At 42.6% G+C, this 9633-nt stretch overlaps 1 pseudogene; it reads left to right on the top strand.

Moving 5' to 3' along the window:
- Window positions 1-4959: 4959 nt before the first annotated feature.
- Window positions 4960-5077, top strand: LOC124778076 (annotated as a pseudogene).
- Window positions 5078-9633: the final 4556 nt, after the last annotated feature.

The following is a 9633-nucleotide window of genomic DNA, read 5'->3' as shown; positions in this document are numbered from 1 at the left end:
ACTTGATCAGGTATCCCCGCCAGGTGTCTACCGGTGATAGTCTTTCTCTGTTCGATAGATAGGTAATTGAAGAAAATGTACCAAATCAACGACTCGAATATCCCTGTTTGAATCGACGTAACTAGACCGAGACGTTTAACTACGTAGCACGCCTCATTCGCCAAACTGACATTTAGGCGTAGCGCACAGGCATCGATTTTTATCGTACGGAAATATATCGTACGATCAAATTCTTTTAGTGGAACGAAGAAGTTCCTATGTTCTCCTTTGTTCCTCTAAAAGAGTTTAATCGTACAATATTTTTACGTACGATAAAAATCGATGCGTGTGCACTTGGCCTTATTCATAATGCTTACTCCGCACACAGTGTTCGGCCATTATTATCGTTTGTGTCACGTGCTCCCGCCAACAACGGCTATTGTGTTACACGTATACATTGTGTTACACGTATACATTATTCTTATAGGCTAGAGATAATTTATATGGCAAAACAAAGTTTGCCGGGTCAGCTATAAGATATAAAGTTTTTCAGAGGCGGAACGAAGTTCACTGGATATAGCTAGTACACAATAATATTCCCCACTCTTCTGGCTACAAACGCATACTTTTGACATAATCTCCCTTCAGTAGGAAAGCCTTGCGCCACCGTACTGTGAGGACCTGTATGCCTGCACGGTAGTGATCTACTGGTCGACATCGGCGCCAACGTCTCGCTGCTTCCCGCAGAGTGCGTCCATTGTTGAGACAAACAGATGAAAGTCGGAAGTTGCGAGATACAGGCTGTAGTGTGGATGAGGAAGAAGAATCCAATGAAGTTTTGTGATCTCCTCTAGAGCGCGCAGGCTTGTGTGAGGCCTTCCGTTGTCATGGCGAAGGAGAAGTCGTTTGCATTTTTGTGACGATGAATAAGGTGAAGTCGTTTCTTCAGTTTCATGAGCGTACAGAGTACACTACAGAGCTGACCGTTGCACCATGAGGGAGGACATCAAACAGAATAACCCCTTGAGAGTCCCAGAAGACCGTCGCCATAACTTTCCCGGAGAAGAGTTAGTGTGCTGACACTTCATGGATCGCCATTTTGTTCCCGGTTCGAAATGATGAACCCAAGTTTTATCGCCTGTGACGATGTTCGACAAGAAATTGGCACGGTCAGCCTCGTAACGCGGAAGCAATTCCGCACAGCTGGTCCTTCGTTGCTCTTTACCGTGTTCTGTTAGGCGACGGGGAACCAAGCGGGCGCACACGTTGGAGTATCCCAACTGGTGGACGAGTGTGTCAGCACTACCATCAGAGACGACCAGTTGTGCATCCGGTTGTTTGATTGTGATCCTTCCAACATACCGAATGAGAGTGTCCAGAGGCTCCAACACAGCTTTAGGCCCGCCGGCACGCAGGATATCGGAAAGGTTTGTGCGACCTTTTTGCAGTTATGGCAGCCGCCTCATCCAACGACTCACCGTGCTTTTGTTCACTGCCATGTCTCCGTAGAAATTCTGCTAGCACCTAAGAATATATGCGATTTCTGGCTTTCCGCCAAAATAAATTCACCGACAGCTCTCTGCTTGGATCACACATCTGTTACGACGCCATTTTGATGGATTCGTCCGTATAGCGCCCCCGCCTGTCAGGACATAATGAAACTGTAGGGGCTGAAGAGGGAATATTCTACGATCTCCCACAAAAAATTCTACATTTTCTCGACCAAAACTGGCTGACAAAAGAACATATACAGGATGAGTCACCTAACGTTACCGCTGGATATAATTCGTAAACCACATCAATTACTGACGATCCGATTCCACAGACCGAACGTGAGGAGAGGGGCTAGTGTAATTGTTTAATACAAACCATACAAAAATGCACGGAAGTATGTTTTTTAACACAAACCTACGTTTTTTTTAAATGGAACCACGTTAGTTTTGTTAGCACATCTGAACATATAAACAAATACGTAATCAGTGCCGTTTGTTGCATTGTAAAATGTTAATTACATCCGGAGATATTGTAACCTAAAGTTGACTCTTGAAACCTTCGACGTTCAGTTGCGTGTTGTAACAAACACGGGCCACGGTCGGCGAGCAGCATCTGCAGGGACATGTTTACGATGACGACAGTGTTTACGAGTGTGGCTGTAGTGCGCTGTTGTGGTTTGGTCTAGCTGTCGCAGTGTCCGCATGTAGCGCTTGCTGCTATTGTTATTCTGCATTCGTCTCCGCTCGCAGACCAACTGTAGTACACCGTGTTACCAGACGTCTGTGGTAGTGTAGTGTTGTAGGAACTGTGACCATGGTGTATTCGAACTCTGAAAAGGCGGAGATGATACTCATTTTCGGCGAGTGTCGACGAAATGCAGCTGAAGCCTGCAGGGTGTATGCAGAACGGTACCCGGACAGAGAGCATCCAACGTGTCGCACATTGCAAAACATCTACCGCCAACTGTATGCAACAGGTATGGTCGTAGCACGCAAACGGGTCCGTAACAGGCCCGTCACAGGAGAAGCGGGTGCAGTTGGTGTGTTAGCTGCTGTTGTCATGAATCCACACATGAGTACACGGGACATTGCGAGAGCCGGTGGACTGAGTCAAAGGAGTGTCATGCGCATACTGCATCGTCACCGCTTTCACCCGTTTCATGTGTCGCTACATCAGCAATTACATGGTTTTAATCATCGAGTGCAATTCTGTCAATGGGCATTAACAGAGAATGCGTTGCAGTTCTACCTGTTTACCGATGAAGCGGGTTTCACAAACCACGGGGCAGTGAATCTACGGAACATGCATTACTGGTCCGTGGACAATCCTCGCTGGCTCAGACAGGTAGAGCGACAGCGACTGTGGACTGTAAATGTATGGTGCGGAATCATTGGCGACCACCTCATTGCTCCTCACTTCATTGCAGGGGCCCAAACAGCTGCAACATACATCGCGTTTCTACAGAATGATCTGCCAACGTTGCTCGAAAATGTCCCACTGGAAACGCGTCGACGTATGTGGTATCAGCATGATGGTGCACCTGCACATTCCGCAATTAACACTAGGCTGACCCTTGACAGAATATTCGACGGGCGTTTCATAGGACGTGGAGGACGCATAAATTGGCCAGCCCGTTCTCCTGATCTTACACCTCTGGACTTCTTTCTGTGGGGTACGTTAAAGGAGAATGTGTACCGTGATGTGCCTACGACCCCAGAGGACATGAAACAACGTATTGTGGCAGCCTGCGGCGATATTACACCAGATGTACTGCGGCGTGTACAACATTCATTGCGCCAGAGATTGCAATTGTGTGCAGCAAATGATGGCCACCACATTGAACATCTATTGGCCTGACATGTCGGGACACACTCTATTCCATTCCGTAATTGAAAACGGAAACCACGTGTGTACGTGTACCTCACCCCTCATGGTAATGTACACGTGCGTCAGTGAAAAAGACCAATAAAAAGGTGTTAGCATGTGGACGTAATGTGCTGTTCCAGTCTCTTCTGTACCTAAGGTCCATCACCGTTCCCTTTGGATCCCTAGTAATTCGGTGCTCTCCGTTACACACGATCGAACAGCGGAGGAGTGCTACTCAAGCGTCAACTTTAGTTTACAATATCTCCGGATGTAATTAACATTTTACAATGCAACAAACGGCACTGATTACGTATTTGTTTATATATTCAGATGCGCTAACAAAACTAACGGAGTTCCATTTAAAAAAACGTAGGTTTGTGTTAAAAAACATACTTCCGTGCATTTTTGTATGTTTTGTATTAACCAGTTACGCTAGCCCCTCTCCTCACGTTCGGTCTGTGGAATCGATTCGTCAGTATTTGATGTGGTTTACGAAATATATCCAGCGGTAACGTTAGCTGACTCACCCTGTATTGCATTACTTCTTGAAAGCACCGTGTATCAAAACATTAGATGACTCAAAAGTAATAGTGAGCTATAAAATAAATACCGATAAACAGTGAAGGTTGACAGAGGCTGTGTAACGGTATGGGGTAAGTGTTTCTGGCTCGGTGCGAGAACAAACTAACGTTTCTTGGTAAGAAATTCTACCGCGCTAAAGATGTGAAACACAAGCTAATATATAAAACGCTTGCGAGCACTCCATAACCTTTCCAGAATTACTGGGATACTCCCATATATTTATAATTCAGTTTCGGTGAGAATTTCTGGAAAAATCTGAATAGAGGAATGGCGGAAAGGCCATTTACGTCAAGCGAGGAAGGAGAGAGTTGATCGGAGAGACAATGGTTGAATATTCACTCAGAATAAACTGGAACAAGTGAAAGAACCATGCAGGAACGCTTGACACCTGTAATATTAAGAAAACTGCTCCAAACAAGCTATAAAGAAGAATATTTATTCCTAGAAGCTAGCACTTTTAATTATTTATAGCAAGGATGCGGTAAATTAAAAAGCCAACGATATGTTCTCCTTGTTAAGCTTATTTCGTCGAATTTCTTTATTTTTAAAATATTATTTGTAAGTGCAATGTCAATAAGAAATGTATAACTATCATAAAATCATATTCCTCATTCACTGATAAGAGCGCGAGAAGTTTTATAAACATATCTCTGTGAATAGCGGTGACCTAATATAAAAACCACACGCCGTACGAGTTTACGTGGGTCGCTTGAGCGACGTTAAATTAATCAAGTGTTGTGATACAGGTATACTGGTGAGAACAACTACAAAGACGTGACGAAACATGAAAAATGATTCATAGATAGCACCTTGCAGTGTAGGGAAAGGTACCACATTATGATTATCAAAATGGTGGAACTATAACAAGTGCATTCTTGTTACCAGAAGAGTGGTCTGTTGTTTCGAACACGTTACAGGTTTAATGAGCATTTTACACAATACAGTTCGCCATTGATTACCATCCTTCACACCGTTAACGAACTAGACCACATCAAGGGCTCTGCCCTTACAAAACGATGCCATTTAGATACGACACGAGCCAACAGCCTTACCGCAGTGGAAACACCGGTTCCCGTCAGATCACCGGAGTTAAGCGCTGTCGGGCTGGGCTAGCACTTGGATGGGTGACCATATGGTGTGCCGAGCGTTGTTGGCAAGCGGGATGCACTCAGCGCTTGTGCGGCAAACTGAGGAGCTACTTGATTGAGAAATAACGGCTCCGGTCTCGTAAATTGACATACGGCCGGGAGAGCGAACCACATGCCCTCCATATCCGCATCCAGTGACGCCTGTGGACTGAGGATGACACGGCGGCCAGTCGGTACCTTTGGGCCTTCGTGACCTGTGCGGGAGGAGTTTAGTTTAATTTAGATACGACGCGCGAACTGCCTCTCTGTTTCAAACTGGCCTTTTACTTTTCAAAGTTAGATCCGACAGTTACAGTTAAGTTGTCAGGAAGTTTCAACAAATTGCAGAACTCGCTGCTGAATGAAAGATTAATTCTGACTATGAGAACCATTTCTGTGCTGTAGCTAAGCCATTCTCCAGGGGGCGTATGTCCAGTGAGGTCTGAAGGAGAGCTCTTGCTTGCAAAGTTGGAGAGAGATACTGGTCTATAGTAGCAGTGAGGCACTACAAAACGTACAAGTAATCTGCCTGTTGTGATATGTTTCTGTTGCCATCGATCTTAGATTGACAAAAGTAATGGAGAACTGAAACACACGACCCACATGTAACTGAGTGCATCAGCCAGAACGCGTTTTGTTAATCATAACCCAAAGTTTGATGTAATATAAACTGGTTCTGATGTAACGTAACAAACACTTTCGGTTACAACACAAAACTGCCCGAAATTACCCATCTCTTTTAATGCCTGTCATTTTACTTCTTTACTCTTTCAGCTAACATTCTGTATTCAAGTTGTCGGTTTTTGCAGTCGTTTCAAAAATTATACGGAACACTACTAACATTTACTGAAAGTCAGAACTACCTCCCCTTCAGAGTAACGTAACACATGTTGTAGAATATAGCATCCATGTGCTAATCCTGCTCAACTCACTTTTCGACCCTTTGATTAAAAGGCGTTTTGAAACAACTGTGGTATCTTTCTCGGGACACGAAATCAAAATACGTCGAGTCAGGTGACTACTTTCATCTAAAAGATTAAATTAATTAATACATCGATAAGATGCATCAATAACTTACAAAATACAGTGTACTGGAAAGTAATGACACCGATTTTTTTTACGTGAAAACCCTTAAAGCTTTTTATATAAAACAAATCTTCTATATCTTTATTCTACATGTGTACATATTTGCAGCCGTCTGCCGCTAGAATGCTCCAAACTGTAGTGTGTAACAACAATGTGTGTAAAATAAGTAAGTCTGTGAGTGAGAAACATCATGCAGCAAGCGAGTTGCGGAATCGAAGAGTTCGTTCACACATGGAACACCCTCTGCTTCAGCATGATAATGCCAGAATCTGCAGCAATCCGATGTCTTGGGTTCATTGTCATCGATCATCGTCCTTGCAGTCCCAACTTGGCTTCATCCGATTTTCATCTGTTTCCAGAACTTACGAACGCTTTCGACGACTTCACTCTGATAGTGTTGAAGCGGTACAAACAAGGGTGAGGTTGTGGCTCCGTCCGCAAAGTCAAATATTCTACGGTATACGGTATCAACAAAATGATCTTTCGTTGGGAGAAATGTGTTCGTCGCCAGGGTGACTATGTTGAGAAATAAATATGTAGACGTGGAGAATAAAGTTGTAGAATGTTAAGAAAGTTTGTTTTATGTAAAAAGCTATAAGAATTTTCACGTAAAAATTTCGGAGGCATTACTTTTCAGCATGCCCTCTTTCTTTGCCTTGACAAAATGAGATTTACGATTTGCACCCTCCAAATCTACTGTTATCATTTGACAGACATAGCAATGTTACGTTCAATTTTTATTTTGAAATTTTTGCACTGTTTTTTGTTTCTATGTGGTTTTAACTTATTTGTCCTACGCCACCACGCTTGAATCAACGTATTGTAAACATGATTTGCTTGCGAACAGACGGGGCCATCTGTGAGGGACTCCGATTTTAGTTTTGATACACTGAAACTTCCATAAAGTTGCGTTACTCTAAGTTATGAATAGGTAGTCTTACTTGAAACACATTTCATTATTATGACGTATGGCTAGGCTGATACCATAAGAATAACGTCATAAGCGAGTATTAAAATAGAAACTGCCTCAGCAGAATATGAGCAGTTACCGTGGTTAGTTCTCACTTTCAGGTAATGATTCGGTGGCAGCACTGGTGGACGCCTTATTGGAGGGCTTCTGATATGTATTTTAGTTGGTTTATTTGTAGTAAATAAACATTTCGTCTGGGTTTCCTTTTTGAAAAAATAAAAAATAAATAAAACAAGATGGAATACAAATCAATCTCTTATAAGAAATAGCCAACAAAGCAGGTTTAAGAATATCTATAGAAGAAACAAAATTTATGACAAATACAAAAAATCCTCCGGAATCCCTAGCAACAGATATTGGCCAGATAAAAGGGCAAATAAATTTAAATACTTGGGAGAAATTATCCAAGAAAATGACTTAGAAAAATTCGCTATAGAAGAAAGAGTACGTAAAATGGAGAGAACTTATGGAATAACTAGGAATGTCTACAACAAAAGACGTCTGTGTAAACCTTTGAAGATACAGCACTACAACACGGCAGTAAAACCAGAATGTCTTTATGAAAGTGAATGTTTAGTACTGAACTACAAATTACACAAACTTGTAGTCCTAGAAAGAAAAATCATTCGAAAAATATTTGGACCGCCAAAAAACACAGAGGTATGGAAATGAATAAGCAATGAAGAAGTTTATCGCAACATAGAAAACATAAATGAAACACTACGAAAGAGGTGACTGCTATTTTTTGGACACTTATACGGAATGAACAGCAACAGGTTAACCAAACAGATTTTTAAATATCTTTGGGACAAGAAGTCAACAATAGCCTGGATTCAAGAAGTTAGGAAAGATTTGGAAAGAAACAACATAAGTGGAAAAGATGCAATAGAAAGAGAGATTTTTCAAGAGGGAAGTGTTAAAAATGGAAGGATTCCAAGGCAAGAGGGAGAAGAAGACAGGGTCAAAATGGTCCGAGCAGAGAAAAAGGATACATAGTGAAAAGATGAAAGAATACTGGAGGTAAAAGAAAGAACAACAAAGAAGGAAGCACTGAAATTGGTGCGTGGTCCTTAGATGATCCAAACGAAGAAAGATAAGAAGAAAACAAGATGCATCCTCAATATGACCTCATGTTGAAAAATGAAACCTTTGACCTGTAACCTTGGACGAAACTACATCAACTAAGATGAGTCTATCCACAGGAAGTTGTGGAGTTGGGCATCTAGTGATGGGAGTTTCATTGAATCCCAGAAAATCAACATAAATTGAGCTCACAGTTGTTGAGTTTACCAGTGCGACATCGCGTCCAGGAGATGCGCCTAGCCACTAATGTACAACTTGTGGGGTTAGTAGAGTGACGAGTCCAGGTGCGTTGAAACTGTAGGTAAAAATAAATACCAAGTGTGAAATCTCATGTCTTCCCTCTCTTGTAACTGGAGATCTCCGGGGATCAAAGCTACCTTGAGGACCAGAGAAAGTTCTCGCCACACTCAAGACACGACTGCCCTACCGAAGTATCGGCAGTTTCCGACTGTAAAGTCTGACTGCAGTCTCGGGAGCTCTTCAAACTAGCAGCGTGCGATGAGTTCCCGCGACAGGAACGGGCTTTCGCCGCTCCGCCACGAAACAAGTCTCTTGGGTGGTTATCTGCAGTATGGACCTACGCTACCTAGGATGTGGGGATTTTAGCGGCTGCTATCGGTAGGACTCCGAGCAGTCTGCCAGACACATTTTTAATTAACCGTAACCCTAATGCACTTTAGGCGATGCGGGCTGGCGGGAATGAGGCTGCAGTTATGTGCTTTTTATTTGTGTGTGCGCGTGTGTGTGTGTGTGTGTGTGTGTGTGTGTGTGTGTGTGTTATACTATGTCCGCGCAAATTCTGTTACAGGTGCTCTTTCTTTGTTACTGACTTGTTTACTCAGAAATAAAGAAACAACTCAATCTCATAATTGGAAAGGTGATATAATACTCATTATTTCGTCTTTGGAGTCGATGGTTCAGTGATTCCAACCAATTGACTTTGTGATATCCATGTAGCGGACTCACCCATGTGTCCATATTATAGTTTAATCGACATACTAGAACAGATGTCAGTCCCCTAGAACTTAGAACTACTTAAACCTAACTAACCTAAGGACATCACACACATCCATGCCCGAGGCAGGACTCGAACCTGTGACCGTAGCGGTTGCGTGATTCCAGACTGAAGCGCCTAGGACCGCTCGGCCACACCGGCGGGCTCCTAGAACAGACATTTCTGTACAAGTACGTAATTGAAATTTGGGAAATTGTCAGGTAGAAGCTAGAGAGCATAAACCGAACGGCTTCCGGTTTTATTATACCAAAAGATCTAAATCTACTTAATGCTCCGCACCCAATCACAAAACACACTGTGGTGAACTGGATTAAAGGAAAGACAACACGCTATATACTGACAGAAGAAAATGAAAGTAAGGTATGTTTTTGTCTGTATATCACTATCACAGCATTATAACATTTTTTAAAAAGAAAAAGAAAAGGAAAATT

The sequence above is a fragment of the Schistocerca piceifrons genome, chromosome 2, assembly GCF_021461385.2.
Source record: "Schistocerca piceifrons isolate TAMUIC-IGC-003096 chromosome 2, iqSchPice1.1, whole genome shotgun sequence".
Classification (NCBI taxonomy): Eukaryota; Metazoa; Arthropoda; class Insecta; order Orthoptera; family Acrididae; genus Schistocerca; species Schistocerca piceifrons.
The sequence above is the reverse complement of the archived record's forward strand: the minus strand, read 5'-3'. Positions and strand labels throughout refer to the sequence as shown.